This window comes from Salvelinus alpinus, chromosome 2 (assembly GCF_045679555.1).
Source record: "Salvelinus alpinus chromosome 2, SLU_Salpinus.1, whole genome shotgun sequence".
Lineage (NCBI taxonomy): Eukaryota > Metazoa > Chordata > Actinopteri > Salmoniformes > Salmonidae > Salvelinus > Salvelinus alpinus.
In genome coordinates, this window is record NC_092087.1 from 111,678,434 (window position 1) to 111,697,176 (window position 18,743).

At 41.8% G+C, this 18,743-nt stretch overlaps 1 long non-coding RNA gene across 1 annotated transcript; it reads right to left on the bottom strand.

Annotated features, from left to right (window-relative positions):
* Positions 1–1,614: 1,614 nt before the first annotated feature.
* On the bottom strand, positions 1,615–17,610 carry LOC139550603 (uncharacterized). Its single transcript, XR_011670088.1, has 2 exons — positions 17,012–17,610; positions 1,615–4,672 (listed from the first exon to the last, which is right to left on the bottom strand). It is a non-coding gene; the product is annotated as an uncharacterized lncRNA (long non-coding RNA).
* Between the last annotated feature and the right edge of the window lie 1,133 nt (positions 17,611–18,743).

Below are 18,743 nucleotides of genomic sequence, written 5' to 3' on the forward strand. Positions count from 1 at the left end.
TAGAAAGCCGGGTTTGACCGTCGGCGTTGTTTGAGCTACAGTACAGTACCGTTATCTAGCTAGCTAACGTTATGTCCTAACTAGGCACAACTAGGTTTGGATTATTTCCCTGAACTATATTCTTTCCCATATATTGTATATCGTTTCCATAAAGCCAACATGGCTTTACACTCATTAACGTAAGTTTCCAATCTAGAGCGGTTCTCACTTTTGTGATAATGAACTAGCTAACGTTAACTAACTAACTAAGGACGGTGACCTGTCCAGACGAGATGTTACAACGAACTGAATCGTCAATGGAGGTCTTCCTCTTTATATGCATGCAATACTATTAACTCACAAGGGGGCATAACGTTACATGTAAAATACTATCCCATTTTGGAAACGTTACATGTACAATACTATCCCATTTTGGAAACGTAACATGGACAATACTATCCCATTTTGGAAACGTTACATGGACAATACCATCCCATTTTGGAAACGTTACATGGACAATATTATCCCATTTAGGAAACGTTACATGGACAATACTGTCCCATTTTGGAAACGTTACATGGACAATACTATCCCATTTAGGAAACGATACATGTACAATAATATCCCAATTTGGAAACGTTACATGTTCGCCCCCTTGTGGAGGGAAATTAATATCTTAGATGGTAGCTGTAGATGGGATTCAAATGCATAATGGTATTAATACAGTGTCTAGACTACCTCTTTTGTATAAATGCCCTTCAGAATCCAAACACAGTATTGCCACGCAGCAAAATGTTGCGTATAATCTTTCAAGTCAGCCTGATAAAATATTAAACAATTTGTGTACAAAGATATCTTGAAATGTGATATTAGGCCTGTATGGCAGTCTGTTACTGTATTGGCTAGTGCTTTCTCCAATATGTTCTTCTATTTTACATTACATTGTATGTCGATGCCATTTATCTTTCAATATTTATTTAATACATATATATGTTTTAATGCTTGTAAGACTATTCTTTGACACATTTTCTCTTCCTTTGAAATTCTTATAGGACAGAATATGGACACAATGCAATTGGGATCAAGAAGAAGGTACAGATATGTTGTAGGACAGCTGCATTTGAAGTGTACATTTAACCTACACAGCAGTCAATACAAACTGACATCTATTAGCTCACAAATGTGTGCAAATGTGTCCACACAGGAATACACACTCAGAGCCTCCTGACTGGGCCCTGTTTACACCTCCGCACAGGAATACACACTCAGAGCCTCCTGACTGGGCCCTGTTTACACCTCCACACAGGAATACACACTCAGAGCCTCCTGACTGGGCCCTGTTTACACCTCCACACAGGAATACACACTCAGAGCCTCCTGGCTGGGCCCTGTTTACACCTCCAAGGTGCCCCCCTCACACAGGAATACACACTCAGAGCCTACGAGGCTTTTCTAAAAAGTGTGTGGTTCGCTCACCTCTTTTTTTTAAACTAGGTTTGAGATGATCTCTCGTATATATGGTGCACCATTTACCCAGGTTGTCAGGAGCGTCACCAAGTGAAGACTAACATCCCCATCGCCAAATGTGGTTCATTTCTTTATATCAAATGAGACAAACGTATCACACAAGTCAGAGATATTCTGAAACTAAATCTTTATTCACTTATTAATAAGGGAGCGGGTCAATACAATGCACACATATAAAGTGAATCAATTGAGTGCTCTACGATAATGATGGCTGGTTGACAAATCACCCCCAGATGATTCTTTGAGACACGAGACAAAAGTACAAAGATATTTTACAGCCAAGATACACCCCTTTCAACCTACATGACGAACAATAGATGTATAGAACGGGACACAAGGTCAAGATTTGTATGAAAGATACTGTCTGCTGAGAGTTAGAAGTATCTGATGTAAAAACAGTACTCTGTGTAGAGACCAGGGTCTGGCCCTGGGGTCATCTCTCCCTGGTACCATATAGAACAGAAACATTAACTCATGCTCTGGAATGTGGTCTCTTTAGGTTTTATCACCCTAAAGACACTGTAAAGGTCCTGTCAGTGTTATCTCCCAGAGGCCCATCCTCAGTAGAACACAATGGCTTCTCAGGAAAAAACAATGAAAATAAACAGGAATATTTAGTACACAAACATGAGGATAAAAAAACAATAATACCAACTTAAAGACTAATGAGCATCCTAAGGAAATGCCATTGATTAAAATATCCAATTCAAAAATATAAGCTTGTTTTTTAGGATGGGCTCTGAAAGTCACTAGACACTATGGGGGTGTCCAATGAAAGTTGACTAGTAACAACAACTGGGACCTAACAGACACCCAACCATGAGACCCACTAAATCTGTCCAAGAAGAGGCAAACAAAAGAAAAACCCACAATAAACTTAAAGACAGGAAGCAAACCAAAAAGGTGGAGCAACTAAAGGTGTTGACTCTCCACATCTATCAAGACAACTGGAGCACTGGGCCAGACACTCTTAAATAGAACCTGGACCAGCTCAGGTGAAACACCTTCCCACTAACGAGAAGACAAGCCAGCACAGGTGTAACACATACTGACTAACGAGGTAACACCAACCAGTGCGTCCTACGTGCTAACGAGCTAAAGTCCAACCTCAAAACATAAATGGAAAAACCAAAGACTAACTAACACCTTAAGAGTTTGCCACCAACAGAAAACAACTTCCATGTCACATTATAATCAACAACAATGCTTCACCATCACCAATATAAACATGGTGTCTGTCTAACAACAATTAAAAACAAGATTTATTTTCTCCACAAAGAAACCTAAAACTAGCTTCTAGCTTCTTCCCAAAACTCACTAGCCTCTAGAACTCTCGTCTTCCTAAAACTCACCAGCTTCTAGAACTCTCGTCTTCCTAAAACTCACTAGCTTCTAGAACTCTCGTCCCCTTGAAACGAGCACAAACAAAACTCATCTCAAATACGGAAAAACAGTCAAAATAAACTGTGATCCATGGCAATGCACTGGCTAAACGCAAAACACGAAACATTTTGACTGCACCCCTTGAGACAATCAGCAACCAGGTTGTTCTCACCACAGACATGTCTGATTTCAAGAGGAAACTCCTGCAATATCCGTAGTAACTTTCCACCTCACTGCAGAGCTTCTCTCTTTTTTCAGGGTTCACTAGATAGGCATGTTGTTGGATCTGGGCCCAGTCCCCAATGTCATGCTCTAGTACATTTGATTTGGCACATGTGAGAGTTAACCTTGATATTCTAAAAACACAATGTCAATATAATTGTCAGTTGGTTGCATAAATAATTATCATTACCAAATGTTACATGAAATGTAAATATGAAATATTTGGTTGCATAGTTGCTAGGTGGGATAGCCCAATGTCAAAACACAGTTTAACATGTTCAAATCAATAACCAATATGCAGAAACAGTTTGGGATCAATTGAAAACCTAACATGTGGTATATACACAAACATCTGCCACAATAATAATACTTTTTTAAAACAAGCTCCTTATAAACTGCACAAGCACCAGAAACGATGTTGTTTTGACAAGTAGAAATAAATCACTGATATCGATTAGGGGGGACATCAGGTTGTAGGTGCTGTTGAAACTAACACAACTAAACAAAACACATGGAAATGGGAGATATATTTTACCTCACTGGTTAGAGGACAACCTGCAGAAGACAGTCAGCTACATTTGTGGTGATGCATTTAAATTTAGGGGTCGCTAAACAAAGGAACGCAACACATGTCATAACTCATAAATATCATGTTGAAATCATTTGTGCGACAGGAGGTTGCACGTCCTGTTAAAACTAACAGCTCAAAAACCACATCTGGGAATAATGTGTACATCCCTGATTAGAGGACAATTTGTAGAAAATAGATCGCTACATTTTGAAGTGTTGCATTTTGATGCAAGTGGGTCACCAACATGGTAAGTGTAACACAGCTCTTTTTGTGTTAGTCACTTTTTGTTAAATCACATAAATAGTACTCTTCCAATTCAGAGCCTGGATTTTCCCCCTGAGGCTAATATCCATATCATGTTGAAATCAATAGAACAGGGGACAAACGTTTAGGGTTCTACATTGTGACATCATTAAAATACTCCTACTACAATGTTAAAACATTCTACATTGTGACATCATTAAAATACTCCTACTACAATGTTAAAACATTCTACATTGTGACATTAATTCATTGATATCATGAAACAACTCCTTCATGTATGTATTTTCTGATGTTTGATCAGATATCTTTTATCAGAGTATCTCTTCCCACATTGATCACAGCTATAAGGTTTCTCTCCTGTGTGTATTCTCTGGTGTACAGTCAGAGAGCAAGATCTACCAAAACTCTTCCCACATTGAACACAGCTATAAGGTTTCTCTCCTGTGTGTATTCTCAGATGTTGAGTCAGATGGTAAGATCTACCAAAACTCTTCCCACATTGAACACAGCTATAAGGTTTCTCTCTTGTGTGTGTTCTCTGATGATTTTTAATGCCTGATGAGGTGAATCTCTTCCCACAATCAGAGCAGCAGTGAGTTCTCTTCCCTGTGGATCTCTGCAGGTGTTTATTGAGGTGTTCTGATCTGGAGAGACTCTTCTCTGCCTTTTTAGCATCATGAGGTTGTAGAGGCTCCCCAGAGGATCCAGGACAGTCACGTCTCTTTCCTGTGTGAATGACAAAGTCAGACAGATGGTTAAAGGCCCACAACAGCAGAAATCCACTGTAAAAGGTGATGCCAACAGCGTAGCCATGATGTTGTACAACAATTGACGTCTGTAATGAATGTAATGATTTGACATCTGTCTTAAAATGAGCAAGAATAGTCATATATTGTCTTGTTTTCACATTAGTAGTAACATCTAAGATTGTAGACTAGAAATAAGTTATTCATGTTGTTGAAACTCTAAGCAGTGTGCCAGACGACTTTTGGTCTCCAATATAGGCCCCTTTCTTTGTTTCCTAAAATTGTATGAGGAAACCGATAGTTATGGATGTAGTATATCTGCCTGGAGCAAAAATGCTGAGCAAAGATTTTAGTTTTTCACAATGTATTCTGAATGGGAATGGGGGAAAACTCAGGGGAGTAACCTCCATTTCCAGGTTGCTTATGAGTGCATTTCACACTACTTTGGATTATAATTGTAAGGCTCGCTTGAATGTCCTGCTTAATTTAATGTTTGCTACAGTATTAAGAACTGCGTTAATGACAGTATCCATTTGGGTGGTTTCAATAAAGTTATGATTTTTTTAAAGTATTTTTTATTATTTTTTAATATTTTATTTTTGCATTTTCCAATTAACAACATTCAAGACAAACGTGAAAAGATATTAGACAACAATAGGACAAAGTGACAGTAACAGATGAGCGTAACAAAGAAAGTAAAAATCAAACAAATTATAATTATATATACAAACAAACATACAATAAAAAAAGATTATAATGAGACATTGGATCATATGGTCACCTGCCGTAGGCTACATATTATACATTACGTGTGAAACATTATATAAGGATAATATAGAGATTCATTCAATGTGATGTGGGGGGAGATTCTCCATATAGTCAATAAAAGGTTGCCAAATTCTGTAGAATGTGTTTAACTTATTCCTCAAGCGGTAAGTGATTTTCTCCAGTGGGATACAACTATTAACTTCTGATAGCCACATTGCAACTGGCAGGGGGGAATCCAATTTCCATTTCAAGGCAATACATTTCTTGGCAATCGCTAGCAATATTTCTGTTAGCTTTATAGTATGGCTTTGCCTAAGATTGGTGTTAGTAAAGTTGCCCAGTAGACAGACCTCCGGGTCTAAAGGGAATGCAACCCCATGAATTGCGGATATGGTGTCGCATACCCCCTGCCAGAAACCGTGTAGTTTTGAACACTGCCAAGTGGAATGGAGGAATGTTCCTTCATCTGAGCCACATCTAAAACATAGGGAGGAGATATCAGGGTTGAACTTGTGCAGTCTAGATGGCGTGATATAGAGCTGATGGAGGAAATTAAACTGGATCAGTCTGTATCTGGAGTTCAGTGTGGATGTAACACCATTCCTGCATAGGTCACTCCATAGACCCTCATCAAGATCAATACCCAGATCTTTTTCCCATCTAAGTCGGGGTTTATCTAGCCCAGGCAGTGTTAGTCCTGACATAAGAGCATCGTAAACACGGGAAATGGTCTTGAACAGTGGTTGGTCTGCGTGGCAGAGTTGTTCAATAGGTGACATCTTAGGTAGGTTCCATTGTCCCTTGAGAGACACCCTAATAAAGTTTCGTAGTTGTAGGTAGCTAAAGAAGTCCCTGTTAGGCAAGTGGTATTTCTGTTTCAGCTGATCAAAAGACATAAGAACTCCCTCCTTGTAACAATGTTCCAGAAGAGTGATCCCCTTATCGGACCATGGTCTAAAGTTACTATTCTGGAAAAACATAGGAATCAATCTATTGTTCCATAAAGGGGTTTTAGGGGAAAGGAATCCCCCTCGTCCGAACAGCTCTTGCAGTTTGCACCATGTCAGGACAGAATGTATGATTAAAGGGTTGTCTGTGATGGTTTTTATAGATTTTCTGTCCCATTTGTAAAACAATTCTGCCCCAGTGTCATCGTTTACCTCAAGCTTTTCAATGTTCAACCATGAGGGAGAGGGACCCTTATCAAACCTCTGAGCCAGAAACCTAGACTGTGCTGCCCAGTAGTACATTCTAAAATTGGGGAGGTTTAAGCCTCCTTGACTGTAATCCAGGGTCAGTTTATCCAGGCCAACCCTAGGGGTTTTGCCGTGCCAGATAAACCGTCTGGTCATCTTGTCGAGAGAGGAAAAGAATGCTGCGGGGACAGGGATAGGGAGAGATTGAAACAGATATAGACATCTGGGCAGGACATTCATTTTAATTACATTGACTCTACCCAGTAGAGTGAGAGGTAAGTCCATCCATTTACAAAGGTCACCCTCCACCTTTTGTAACAAACTGGCCAGATTGAGTTGATAGAGGTTGTTCAGGTTACCATCCACCATTATGCCCAAATATGTGAAGCCCATAGGCGACCATCTAAAAGGAAACTTGTGCTTGATGGTATGATGGTCAAAGACAGACAACGGTAAGATTTCGCTTTTATCTAAATTGACCTTATATCCAGAGAAAGAACTATAACACTGTAGTAGGATCTGAAAGTGAGAGAGGGAGTGTTCTGGGTTTGTTAGAAATAAGATAAGGTCGTCCGCAAAGAGTGATAATTTATGGGTATGGGGGCCCACCTCAAAGCCATGTATGTCAGGGCACGTTCTAATAGCCTCAGCCAACGGTTCGATGGCGAGGGCAAAGAGGTGGGGGCTAATTGGGCAACCTTGTCTGTTCCCCCTATAGAGAGGGAAAGTGGAGGAAGTAATCCCGTTGGTAGCAATCCTAGCTTTAGGAGATTTGTAGAGTGATTTTATCAAATTTACAAACACGGTGCCTAAACCAAACTTTTCCAAGACGCGGAAGAGGTATGGCCATTCAACCCTATCAAAGGCCTTTTCAGCATCGAGGGAGACTGCGACACTAGGTATTTTGTTTTTGTTAGCAAGGTGAATTATATCAAAGAACCTTCTGAGATTATTGGAGGACAATCTATTAATTATGAAGCCAGTCTGATCTGGGTTGACCAACAGGGGAAGACATGACTCCAGTCTCTTAGATAGCATCTTGGTGACCAGTTTACAATCTGTGTTAAGGAGAGAGATTGGTCTATATGAGGCGCACTTTAGTGGATTTTTCCCTTTCTTGTGGATTACAGTAATTACTGCTTGAGAGAAAGACTCTGGAAAGTAGTTGTCTTCCCTGGCTTTTTTAAGTACCTCCATAAGGTAGGGGACCAACAGCTCCCTAAATTCTTTATAGAACTCTGGAGGGAAGCCATCCTCCCCAGGAGATTTATTAGAAGGTAAGGATTTAATGGCCTCCAACAATTCAGGAACTGAGAAGTGTTCACTCAGGCGCTCGCTGTCTTCCCCTGACAGGCATGGGAGGTTGAGAGAGGCGAGAAAGGAGTCGATCTCTGATAGATCATCGCTTGATTGGGAAGTGTAGAGGTCTTCATAGTATTTCTTAAAAGTATTATTAATTTCAGTAGGGTCGAAAGATATCTCATTAGTAAGAGTTTCTATAGCATTAATTGTCCTCTTACTTTCCTCTGCTTTCAGTTGCCATGCCAATACTTTGTGAGCTTTCTCTCCAAGCTCGTAATAACGCTGTTTTGATTTAGTGATGGCCCTCTCAGCTTGATATGTGTTCAGAATATTATATTTCAGTTTTTTATTTACCAAAAGCCTGTATAGATCTTTAGTCGGGCCTCTTTGGTAGGTTTTCTCTAGCTCTGAGATTTCAGATTCAAGGGCACTCAGTTCCGCACCGTGTTTTCTCTTCAGCCCTTTAGTATAGGAAATGATCTGTCCCCTCAGATAGGCCTTCAATGTGTCCCAAAGAATGAAACTGTCAGGAGCGGAGGGTTTGTTTGTCAAAGTGAAAATATTGATCTGCTCTTTGATGAATGCACAAAATTCAGGTTGCTTTAGGAGTGTAGAATTTAGTCTCCATCTATATGCTCCATTTACCTTGGTAGGAATGGAGATTGATAATACCAGGGGAGAATGGTCACTAAGCAATCTGGGGAGATACTCGACATCTAACACTCTATGAAACAGTTGTGTCGATATTAAAAAGTGATCTATGCGTGTGTGTGTCTTGTGTGGGTGTGAATAAAAAGAGTAGTCCCTATCCTGTGGGTGCAACTGTCTCCAGATGTCTAGTAAATTGAGATCTTTCATGAATGACATGGTGAGCTTGCCGGCTTTGGTAAGAAGTGAGGGTTTATCAGAGGACCTATCAAGAACTGTATCTAGACAAAAATTAAAATCTCCTCCAACCAGTAACCATCCTGGTGGTGCTTGAGCAACCTGAAGGAAGACATTCTGAATAAACATATGGTCATCGAAGTTAGGAGCATAGATATTCAATAGGGTCCAAGACTCTGAAAACATATGCCCCTGCACCAAAACAAACCTGCCAGAGGGATCAGAGATGGTGTTGTTGACGCAGAAGGGGATGTGTCTACTTATCAAAATTGCAGTTCCTCTTGCTTTGGAGTTAAAAGAGGACGCAACAACTTGTCCTACCCATTCCCTCTTCAATTTCTTGTGTTCACTGGCTGTGAGATGTGTTTCTTGTAAAAACACAATGTCAGTCTTTAATTTCTTAAGGTATGTATAGACTCTCTTCCTTTTAATCGGGCTGTTAAGACCTTTTACGTTGAATGTGACATATTTTAGTGGATTAAGCATAGTTGGGTTTCAAATATGTAACTGAATGGAAATCTATCATATGTAGATAGTTAGGAAATGTTTCAACTTTGGTTTTAACACAGAAGTGACCTATGTGTCTCTTTAGGAAGGAAACAATAAACATAGAAAAAAGGGGAAAAAAATAAAGAATCCCACCCACCCCGATTGTTAGACTAAAACCACAATCCCAACAATCAAACATGAATACACTTGTAGAGATACGTTGCTGCTCGCTTTCCATCTTGCTCTTACTAGCTAAACCTTGGCGTAAACTAAAACCTGCGAGCTCTCTAAGTTGAAAACAAACATTGTGAATAGTCATTTATGGCTGAATATTTACTGCCCACGGTAAGGGCTGCTTGAGTCTCTTTTCGAAAGATTAACATAAATGAGGGGGAAAGCAGTGGGCCTAAACCCACTTATTTGCTTCGCCCAGCGATATGGACTAAACCAAAATATACTCTCCTGTAAATGTAATAGAACTCACCCCGGAAAGGTACGGTTAGTTGAAAATGTACAAATCAATTATAGCGACCGGAGGATATCAGCGGTTCAGTCCGGATAAGAGAAAACAAACAAACTGCATCTTATCCCCCAAAGAGACCGTCCTGGCTCAGACGTTGCTCAGTTCTTTGAGAAAAGTGTACACTTCTCCCGGTGTGTTGAAGAGATGGCTTCGGCCTTTGTACTGAACTTTCATCAGCGCAGGGTGGATGAGGTAGCCGATGATGTTCTTCTCCTTCAGTGCTTTGGCGGCAGGTCTGAACTGCTTGCGACGTCTTGCGAGATCCGCGCTCATATCCGGGAAAAGGCTGACCCTCTTGCCATCAATGGTTATGTCCCCTTTTGCTCTTGCGAGTTGCAGTACCTTCTCTCTGTCTTGGAAACGGAGGAACCTGATCAGGACGGCCCGTGGGGGCTCATCTGGCCGGGGTTTCGGCGCTGATGTTCTGTGGGCGCGTTCGATTTCCAGTGGCTTGGTGAAGTTGATTGTGCCTAGGACATCCGGGATCCATTGAGTGAAGAAACGGACCGGGTCACGGCCCTCGCTGTCCTCTTTCAATCCCACCACACGGATATTACTACGTCTGCTCTGGTTCTCCATCTGATCTACCTTGTTTTTTAGGTAGGCATTGTCCTTTTGCAGTTGTATCAAGACCTGGTCATGTCGAGCGATGGTGTCTTCAACTGTGCTAATGCGCAACTCTGCCTCAGTCGTTCTCAAAAGGAGATCATTCATGGAGGATTTCAGGTCGTCAATGGAAGAATGGAGTTCAGCCGTTTTCTTATCGATTTTCATAGAAAGACCTTTGTTACCATCCTGAATTTCCCGGAGGAGAGTAGCCAGCATGTCGGCAGGCTCGCAAGAGGCCGAGAGCAACAGTCTGGAACTGTCGTTTGAGTTATGAGGGCTAATGCTAATCTTGCTAGCTGTAGCGTTATCGTTATCTTGGGAATCAACAACGTTTTGGTCGTCCTTCTTGCCTCTCGGTCGGAGGTCCATGGCTCTTTGGGAAGGTAAGTACTTGAAAATTTATCAGCCGATGTTAGGATATTGTTTCAACGCTGTTATTTAGGTAATAATAGAATAACTTTGAAGAGCTCGGTTTGTCAACGTCTGCTCAGCTCCGCGGCATCACGTGCTCCCTCTTTTAAAGTATTTTTAATAAAATTTCGTTTTTCACCTTTATTTAACCAGGTAGGCCAGTTGAGAACAAGTTCTCATTTACAACTGCGACCTGGCCAAGATAAAGCAAAGCAGTGCGACAAAAAAACAACAGAGTTACACGTGGGATAAACAAACGTACAGTCAATAACACAATAGAAAAATCTATATACAGTGTGTGCAAATGGAGTAAGGAGGCACGGCAATAAATAGGCCATAGTAACGAAGTAATTACATTTTTTACATTACATTTTACAAATTAACACTGGAGTGACAGATGTGCAGATGATGATGTGCAAAAGAGCAAAAAAAGTACATTTAAAAACATGGGGATGAGGTAGGCAGTTGGATGGGCTATTTACAGATGGGCTGTGTACAGAGTCTAGTTACAGTAGGTTGTAACTCTCTAGGTCATGCCAGTAGGTTACAGTAGGCAATTGGATGGGCTATTTACAGATGGGCTGTGTACAGCTGCAGCGAGCGGTACGCTGCTCAGATAGCTGATGCTTAAAGTTAGTGAGGGAGATATAAGTCTCCAACTTCAGCCATTTTTGCAATTCGTTCCAGTCATTGGCAGCAGAGAGCTGGAAGGAAAGGCGGCCAAAAGAGGTGTTGGCTTTGGTGATGACCAGTGAGATATACCTCCTGGAGCGCGTGCTATGGGTGGGTGTTGCTATGGTGACCAGTGAGCTGAGTTAAGGCGGCCTTGCAAAGACTTATAGATGACCTGGAGCCAGTGGGTTTGGCGACGAATATGTAGCGAGGACCAGCCAACGAGAGCATACAGGTCGCAGTGGTGGGTGGTATATGGGGCTTTGGTGACAAAACGGATGGCACTGTGATACACTGCATCCAGTTTGCTGAGTAGAGTATTGGAGGCTATTTTGTAAATTACATCGCCGAAGTCAAGGATCGGTAGGATAGTTTTACGAGGGTATGTTTGGCAGCGTGAGTGAAGGACGCTTTGTTGCAAAATAGGAAGCCGATTCTAGATTTAATTTGGGATTGGAAATGCTTAATATTAGTCTGGAAGGAGAGTTTACAGTCTAGCCAGACACCTAGGTATTTATAGTTGTCCACATATTCTAAGTCAGAACCGTCCAGAGTAGTGATGCTGGACGGGCGGGTGCGGGCAGCGATAGGTTGAAGAGCATACAATTAGTTTTACTAGCGTTTAAGAGCAGTTGTAGGCCATGGAAGGAGTGTTGTATGGCATTGAAGCTCGTTTGGAGGTTTGTTAACACAGTGTCCAAAGAAGGGCCAGATGTATACAGAATGGTGTGGTCTGCGTAGAGGTGGATCAAGGAATCACCCGCAGCAAGAGCAACATCATTGGTATATAGAGAGAAAAGAGTCGGTCCGAGAATGGAACCCTGTGGTTCCCCCATAGAGACTGCCAGAGCTCCAGACAACAGGCCCTCCGATTTGACATACTGAACTCTGTCTGAGAAGTGGGTGAACCAGGCGAGTCAGTCATTTGAGAAACCAAGGCTATTGAGTCTGCCGATAAGAATATGGTGATTGACAGAGTCGAAAAGCCTTGGTCAGGTTGATGAAGACGGCTGCACAGTACTGTATTTTATCGATGGTGGTTATGATATCGTTTTGTACCTTGAGCGAGGCTGAGGTGCACCCGTGACCAGCTCGGAAACGGGATTACACAGCGGAGAAGGTACGGTGGGATTCGAAATGGTCAGTGATCTGTTTGTCAACTTGGCTGTCGAAGACTTTGAAAAGGCAGTGCAGGATGGATATACAGTGGGGAGAACAAGTATTTGATACACTGCCGATTTTGCAGGTTTTCCTACTTACAAAGCATGTAGAGGTCTGTAATTATTATCATAGGTACACTTCAACTATGAGAGACGAAATCTAAAACAAAAATCCAGAAAATCACATTGTATGATTTTTAAGTAATTAATTTGCATTTTATTGCATGACATAAGTATTTGATACATCAGAAAAGCAGAACTTAATATTTGGTACAGAAACCTTTGTTTGCAATTACAGAGATCATACGTTTCCTGTAGTTCTTGACTAGGTTTGCACACACTGCAGCAGGGATTTTGGCCCACTCCTCCCTACAGATCTTCTCCAGATCCTTCAGGTTTCGGGGCTGTCGCTGGGCAATACGGACTTTCAGCTCCCTCCAAAGATTTTCTATTTGGTTCAGGTCTGGAGACTGGCTAGGCCACTCCAGGACCTTGAGATGCTTCTTACGGAGCCACTCCTTAGTTGCCATGGCTGTGTGCTTCGTGTCGTTGTCATGCTGGAAGACCCAGCCACGACCCATCTTCAATGCTCTTACTGAGGGAAGGAGGTTGTTGGCCAAGATCTCGCGATACATGGCCCCATCCATCCTCCCCTCAATACGGTGCAGTCGTCCTGTCCCCTTTGCAGAAAAGCATCCCCAAAGAATGATGTTTCCACCTCCATGCTTCACGGTTGGGATGGTGTTCTTGGGGTTGTACTCATACTTCTTCTTCCTCCAAACACGGCGAGTGGAGTTAGACCAAAAAGCTCTATTTTTGTCTCATCAGACCACATGACCTTCTCCCATTCCTCCTCTGGATCATCCAGATGGTCATTGGCAAACTTCAGACAGGCCTGGACATGCACTGGCTTAAGCAGGGGGACCTTGCGTGCGCTGCAGGATTTTAATCCATGACGGCGTAGTGTGTTACTAATGGTTTTCTTTGAGACTGTGGTCCCAGCTCTCTTCAGGTCATTGACCAGGTCCTGCCGTGTAGTTCTGGGCTGATCCCTCACCTTCCTCATGATCATTGATGCCCCACGAGGTGAAATCTTGCATGGAGCCCCAGACCGAGGGTGATTGACCGTCATCTTGAACTTCTTCCATTTTCTAATAATTGCGCCAACAGTTGTTTCCTTCTCACCAAGCTGCTTGCCTATTGTCCTGTAGCCCATCCCAGCCTTGTGCAGGTCTACAATTTTATCCCTGATGTCCTTACACAGCTCTCTGGTCTTGGCCATTGTGGAGAGGTTGGAATCTGTTTGATTGTGTGTGGACAGGTGTCTTTTATACAGGTAACGAGTTCAAACAGGTGCAGTTAATACAGGTAATGAGTGGAGAACAGGAGGGCTTCTTAAAGAAAAACTAACAGGTCTGTGAGAGCCGGAATTCTTACTGGTTGGTAGGTGATCAAATACTTATGTCATGCAATAAAATGCAAATTAATTATTTAAAAATCATACAATGTGATTTTCTGGATTTTTGTTTTAGATTCCGTCTCTCACAGTTGAAGTGTACCTATGATAAAAATTACAGACCTCTACATGCTTTGTAAGTAGGAAAACCTGCAAAATCGGCAGTGTATCAAATACTTGTTCTCCCCACTGTAGGTCTGTAACAGTTTGGGTCTAGATTGTCACACCCTTTGAAGAGGGGGATGACCGCGGAAGCGTTCCAATCTTTAGGAATCTTAGACGATACTAAAGAGAGGTTGAACAGACTAGTAATAGGGGTTGCCACAATGGCGGCGGATAATTTTAGAAAGAGAGGGTCCAGCTTGTCTAGCCCAGCTGATTTGTACGGGTCCAGGTTTTGCAACTCTTTCAGAACATCAGCTATCTGGATTTGGGTGAAGGAGAAGCTGGGGAGGCTTGGGGAAGTAGCTGAGGGAGGTGCGGAGCTGTTGGCTGGGGTTGGGGTAGCCAGGAGGAAAGCATGGCCAGCCATAGAGAAATGCTTATTGAAACTCTCGATTATCGTGGATTTATCAGTGGTGACAGTGTTTCCTAGCCTCAGTGCAGTGGGCAGCTGAGATTAGGTGCTCTTATTCTCCATGGACTTTACAGTGCCCCACAACTTTTTGGAGTTAGAGCTAAAAGATGCAAATTTCTGTTCGAAAAAGCTTGCATTTGCTTTCCTAACTGACTGTGTGTATTGGTTCCTGACTTCTCTGAAAAGTTGCATATCGCGGGGACTATTCGATGCTCGTGCAGTACGCCACAGGATGTTTCTGTGCTGGTCGAGGGAAGTAAGGTCTGGAGTGAACCAAGGTTCTTAGTTCTACATTTCTTGCTTATTTAAGATGGTGAGGAATTTACTTTTAAAGAACAACCAGGCATCCTCTACCGACGGGAGGATACCAGGATACCTGGGCCAGGTCGATTAGAAAGGCCTGCTTGCAGAAGTGTTTTAGGGAGCGTTTGACAGTGATGAGGGGTGATCGTTTGATCGTTATCTAACTTCTCTAGGATAGGGGCCAGCAATTTCACGTTTGGATGAAAAGCATACCCAAATCAACTGCCAGTTACTCATCCCCAGAAGATAAGATATGCATATTATTAGTAGATTTGGATAGAAAACACTCTGAAGTTTCTAAAAATGTTTGAATCATGCCTGTGTGTATAACAGAACTTATTTAGCAGGCGAAACCCCGAGGACTTTGCAGGCCATCTATGCAGTAGATTGCAACTCCTCCCCCTTTGGCAGTTCTATCTTGACGGAAAATGTTGTATATGGGGATAGAAATTTCCACATTTTTGGTGGCCTTCCTAAGCCAGGATTCAGACACAGCAAGGACATCAAGGTTGGCGGAGTGTGCTAAAGCAGTGAGAAAAACAAACTTAGGGAGGAGGCTTCTGATGTTAACATGCATGAAACCAAGGCTTTTACGGTTACAGAAGTCAACAATTGAGAGTGCCTGGGGACACACAGGGCCTGGGTTAACCTCTACATCACCCGAGGAACAGAGGAGTAGGATGAGGGTACGGCTAAAGGCTATCAGAACTGGTCGTCTAGTGCGGTGTGAACAGAGAATAAAAGGAGCATAATGTAATGTACAGACAGGGGTATGGTAGGGTGCGGGTACAGTGGAGGTAAACCTAGGCATTGAGTGACGATAAGAGAGGTTGGATCTCTGGAGGCACCAGTTATGCAAGGTGAGGTCACCGCATGTGTGGGAAGTGGGACAAAAGAGTTCTCTGAGGCATGTTGAGTGGGACTAGGGGCTACGCAGTAAAACAAAACAATGATAACTACCCTAAACAACAGTATACAAGGCAAATTGACATTAGAGAGACATAATCACAGGTGTTGATTGGGAGAGCTAGCTAAGACAACGGGTAAGACAACAGTTAATCAGCTAAGACAACAACAGGTAAATTGGCAGTGGCAATTCTAGAATGTACTATATAGCCTAGTAACCTGGTTAAACTAAAATGTTGACATCATGGATGAATTCTAGAATACACTATATATCCTAGAAACCTGGTTAAACTATCATTATGACATCATGGATGGATTCTAGAATATACTATAGAGCCTAGAAACCTGGTTAAACTATCATTGTGACATCATGCATTGCCAGTCCTTGTATTCATAGTGTAGTGAATTCAAGGGGTAGCCCTGAGCTGAACTCAAACCTGGGTCCAGCGACTGTCAAGCCAACACCGTATAACTGTTATGCCAAGATGTCTGAACTTCTTGACGAGGTCGCTAGTTGTTGGGTTACGGTTGCTACAATAGCTTTCTCTATGAATTTGAGAGTGGTTACACTTCTCCTTCCCCCATCCCTCAGCTGTTTACCAAACCAAGTCTCTGGGCAGCAATTTTGTTGCTGTTTAAAAAACCCACACAACCCAGCAATCTGCAGTTCAAACAATAACAAATCTGTCATTCCACCACTGTTTTGGTAATAAAATGATTATGGGGTTGGAGAAATGTAACTAGAGACAGACAGACCTATGGATGCAAGGACTGACCATCCACGATATCAACATTATAGTTTTAACCATGTTGAGGCTATACAGTGTTGATTTACATTGTTTCTAAACATTAGAGTAAAACATCTTATTTGGGGTTCTGATGGGGTACAACAGTTGAACTAAGCTCATGAGGCATGTGTTATATTCTTCAAGAATCAATGGCTATAAATAAATAATTTAAAAGTCACAATATGGATGTAGCAATTGCAGATTTCCGCTTTAACACCAAACATCAGTTCAACAACTGCAGAGTTTGTGCCTCTGTTTTTAAGACAGTACTTACTAGTGTTAATCAGGGAACGGTTTCTCAAAACCATCTTATGGCTAAATTCATCGTTAGAACCATTGGATGCCTTAAGATGCGTTTGGGAAACCAGGCCCAGATATCCAGGTCCCTCCTCTTCCTCCTCCTCCTTTTTCGATGTAACAGTCATCTCTTCCTCCTCCTCTTTCACTCCATAAACTGCATCCTCCTCCTCTTTCACTCTGAACGCGTCTTCCTCTTCTTTCACAGTAACAGCCCCACCCTCTACTTCTTGCTTTACTGTGATATCCTCCTCTCCTTTAGCACGAGAGTAGCTTAGTGACCGCATGGTCGGGGATGTTAGCTAGCTAGGCTAATGCTAACTTAACCAGCCCGCTAGCTGACTAATAACAACACCGTAAATATGAAATTAAATCGGATTACTAACTAGGCGACAGAAGTGGGTTTAAAACACAGTGGCTAATATACTTTAAAGCGTCTAAAGAGCTATATTGGTTCGGCTATTTTGTCTAGCAAGCTACCGAGGTGGCTGACTTACTATTGTTGCTGCTGCTGAAAGACGCGTTCGGTCCACTAGATTATACGTCACACCAACAGCATAACCTTAAAGTCGCAGACCGCCATCTGCTGACTGGAGTGGGTAACGCAGTTGAGTAAAATTAATATTTTATCTTCAGACAACAAGTTAAAATGTATAAAGTTGACATTACATCATAAAATCCACGTTTTAAATCATACATTAGCAATTTATGTTTTAGGAACTACTGTTGTTGGTTTGGTGTCAAGTAAGCCTCTCTTTATATGTTATTTGCCAAATCCCAGTTTTCCATGTGGGTTTTATGCTAAAGTTCCCTCTTTCAAGTTGGTATCTAACTGGAAAATGCATCTTCTTTAGGAGTGCTATTTTTACCCTGTCGACTACTGATCATTCATCCACACTGTGTGTCTCATCAATGCAGGTCATTTATGACAAATGTATAAAGTACATGTTTTATAAACTCATGAACACCAGCCAGTTTATTAGCCCGGTTTTGTTAGTTTAGATGTATTATACTTCCTCGCCACCAGAGGGGGACATTGAGTAAATCTTCAGGTTAATTTGATATATTTTGATAGTAAAATGGATGACAGTTTATTCTGATGTAGTGAATATGAGACACATGGAAACAATGTATTCATTTTATTATAGTAAATTAGGAATTAGTAGGAATTGTTAAATCCACTATACGATCACAATGACTTTGATAGACATTTCAATATTTTTTTTGTTCGAATATTATAGGGCAGATTAATGGAGAATTGCTGTGGGAGTGCTATTTATATCCCGTCACTACTGATCATTCATCCAGACTGTGTGTGTCCCATCATTGCAGCTTTGGAAATAAATGAACTATCCATCCATTGCTCCTTCCTGTGTTGACTCACTGACTTGAGAGACCAGGAAGGTCACACTAGCTCGATAGGTTGATATCTAGCTCAAGCTTCACCTCATGCTTTTCATTAACTGTGTGGTTGTGTTATCTAGTGGGAACCTGTTAGCACGGTGGGCTCTGGTGCCTTCTTGCCGTGGGCTCAAAATGACAGAGGAAATCAACCTACTTGCTCCTTTTTGTTTTGTCAACTTTTCGATATGGATGTTATGTTTGATACCGGAGGTATCATTGAATTGAATTGAATCATTGCATTGAAAGCAGTAAACTTTTTTTGTGTTGATGCCTGTATCACTTTATCAGCAGCACGTGATCAATGA